Raw genomic sequence first — 3,764 nt, forward strand, 5'->3', positions numbered from 1 at the left:
TAGAGCAACAACGACTAGAGGAAGAGTGAACCAAAGAAAGGCATCAGAATGAAAAAGTTGGAGAGTCATATGCCGTGGTGAGCAAGACTCTTACACAACTCTTAGCCTTGCAAGAGATGCCAAGCTTAACAAGTACGTCAGCTAAACCAACCTCACTGACAAAAGAGATACAGGATCTAAAGAAACAACTTGCCAAGGCAAAGGAAGACTTGGTTTCTTAGAGTGCAATGCAACCAAAGCAAGCCCAACCAACCCTTGTAGAAGTCACTCCAACAATAAGACATGGGCAATTTTGACGCTAGAAACTCACCATGCAGATATGCCAAGTACAAGCACAAAACAAAAATGCATGATTTTGAAGATCCAGCCAATACATCAATCTTTGACACTGCAAAATATGAAATTTAGTGGCGGATATCAGAAGTAAGAGATCCTTCACACAAGGAGTATCTGTAATATGAACTCAAGGTGTTGGAGGCAGCTGCCCTTCTCATGATCACAACTGACAAAGTGGTGAAGAATCTAGGCATGAAATGATTGCATTTCCATTGATGAGGCACGAGGCTCTCTTATGGAAAAGAAAAATGATGCCTACCATCGGGCCCAACCACAAAGGTGATTACAGGGATGTTCCTGTAACTACTGTACATGTACAAACGATCATCAATAATCAACCAACCTAGCAAAAGAATGGTTTGAGCAGTGTGGTCCAACATATGAAACCTATTACAAAAATGTTCCACAGCATCTTCGGATCGACCCGGCCTATTGTCTTATCAACAAAAGGCGATCCTGGAGTAGCTTCTATTCTTGGCAAAGTAAGAGACCAATTGTTCTCAACTACTCACTAATAACAAAAGTAAGAGACCAATTGTTCTCAACTACTCAGTAATAACAAAGCCATGCAATAACCTTTTCCCCTAGAGAAGTATATAATTCACACACTCAAATGAGTCATCAAAACCATGAAGGAAGTGCCAGATCTTGCATGCCAAATGCTTGTAAAGATTGCAAAAATGCTAATCACCTACATAACGGCTTTCAATGATATTGAAGCAGCAGAGCATCCCTCGCAGGTATTTGTGCAAGGAACCAGAGGATTATTCTGGAATCTAGGAACTGAAGTTCCCAACAGAAACATCATCATGGGATTATATGCATGAGTCATGTTTTTGCCCTCACACAACATGCAAACCTTCGAGGAGGCATTCATGACAGGATGTTTTGAAGTTGACTCTTCCATATTTAATCCCATGACCAAGGATTTATCCGCTAGGCATATCGAATATCAGATCACTCTCAACAATAACCCATTCATAGAGCTGGCAACAAGGATGGAGATTGAAGCATGGACAGAGAAATTCAAACGACTCACAGGGATGCTGAAAAAAAGACTGATAAACTACTAAAGGCAACAGTCAAATGCAAGTGCACGAGGATGTGCAATGAATAGGAAGGGGGAAATGTTTGGTGGATACAACAGACTGTCACCTAAAAGCCCGGATACATGCCAAACTTTGATGTATTCAATCCTTTTTTCCAAAAGAAGCCTTGTAATTCTGCTATTAATGGTTCTCAAAGTGTAATTTATCCTGTTATTCTCTATTACCCACTCAGAACCTTCAAGCCTTGTAAAGTGGCCAATGACCGTGGGAAAGCGTCCCACGTTTTTAAGTCAAAATCCTTAGATTTGAAAGACACATTATCATTATCTTTGGGAATTACTGGACATCGTCTGAGAGTTATACTTCTGCTACAAATTGTAATCAACCTTTCTCCTTGTCTGGTAATTAGAATTTGATTCCAAATAGCACATTGTGTTCCTTGTCTCTTGCTATTTAATCTAAGTGTAATCATTCTCAATTCTATTGAGGTTTGCAACATCTTGTATGTGAGCTAAATGCGTTGATTTGAGGTCTTAAATGGCTATTTTTTGATGTTTTGACCTTGGAGGAGTGTTCCTAAGCCTAAAGGGAACACGATGCTGCACCTTTGGAGGAGTGTTCCTAAGCCTGAAGGGAACACAATGTTGCACCTTTGCAAGCCTCTTACCATCTTGTGTTTTCTTGAACTCCATGATTCTTCCCTTCCAATGGTGTGCTCGAGAATCCATGTGTCTCCTTGAGACCTTGTGTGCACCTCTTGAGCTGGGTTGCATTGTCACCCACATCATTCGTTTGAACTCCATCGTCACCCAACATCCAATGTCGTCTTGTACGTTGCTGCATGAAATGGATTCAATGACACTCCTAGGTCATCGAGTACCACATTGCTGCATGAAATGGAGTCAATGACACTCCTAGGTCATCGATTACCTGATGATGCCATGGGGAATAGTGGCACAACCTATAGAAAAACTCTTATGATTAAACATTGCACATCCATGTTCTTAGTTGTATAAAGAGAAAGATTCTTGATGATACACAAAGACGATTGATGCCACTTACTGCTATACTGCTCCAACTGCTTGTTGTCTTAATGGGAAAGATAATTTTGCAAATCTTGAGAGGGGTTATAGAGCTTATGGAGAAGGAGTAGGAAACCTATTGAGGATAGAAAGAGGGATGATCTAGCAGAAGCAGATCTTCAATTTTAGGTAGAGGTGTTTAGTGAGGCTCATGGAGAAATGGAGAACTTGAGCTTGAAGAGAATACAACAAGCTTGAGGAGGGAAAGGAGAGTCAAACTTCTAATGTAGATCTTTTTGGGAGGGAAAAATCAAAGGAAGGAAAGAGAAGCAACTTGCAAGGTGAAGTGAAGAGAAGTGAGAGATGGTACAATAGAGAGAGAGGGAGGGAATGACCAACACATTTTTGGAGGGACCCCCTTTTAGGAGGGGGGCGGGGGGGGAGAGAAACTGACAGCCACTAAAGAGAGAAAGGATTGGTTTTTACCCAACTATTTAGAGAAAAGTTCAGTTTTTTTGAATTAATAAGATATTTTCTCTTTATATTTTATGAAAGAGTACAAGTTTGACCACTTACTTTTAGGCCTTGCCATACCCACCATTTCAATCCACATGGCATCCACCCATTTGCCCCTTCCATAATCTCCTTTTTAATCCCATGGCAAATAAAGAAGCCCCCTTAGACCCCATTCCCTTCCTAATGGATAGATACATTTTGGTGACTGGTAGATCTCAAATCCGAGAGGGATTTGAGTGCTAGATTCCAATCTTCAGAGTCCTTATGCTTGGTTTTTCTTGCTTTCATGAATAATATCATTGAAGCTTGCCATCAAGTGGTCATATTCAAAAACATGCTAGTTCTTAGTCTTCCAAGTTTGTCTAAAGTAGTAAAAGCGGACGCTTTGTATGCACATTAGGATGGCTTGGTTCTTCCAAATCTTGCCTCTTAAGAGTAGGCCGTTCTTGTAGAACAACATCTTCCTTGAGCCTCCACAAGCTTAAGTAATTATCTAGAAGTTACTTTGTAGGGTAGTAGGAAAAACAACTATTGGGTATGGATTCAATGAAAGCAATCACTTCAAATGTAATTAATGATTTTATTAAATAATCTCTTTGAAATAGAAAGCTCTACTGGGTTTAAAATGCCTTCATGCCTAAGAACATATTAATGAACCCTAGATTAGCCAACTCAAATTTTTTTCTTAAAACATGCTTGTTCAAATTGTGTGGAGGGTTAATACCACGTAATGATGGCCATTATATTTTCAATCTAAAACCTTGATTAAAAGGCGCCAAATCTAGGCAAAATATGGATGACTTTGTTAGCGGGTCGCCACAATTAACGTCTACAACATAGC

This window comes from Adiantum capillus-veneris, chromosome 22 (genome assembly GCF_014529385.1).
Source record: "Adiantum capillus-veneris isolate H3 chromosome 22, ASM1452938v2, whole genome shotgun sequence".
Lineage (NCBI taxonomy): Eukaryota > Viridiplantae > Streptophyta > Polypodiopsida > Polypodiales > Pteridaceae > Adiantum > Adiantum capillus-veneris.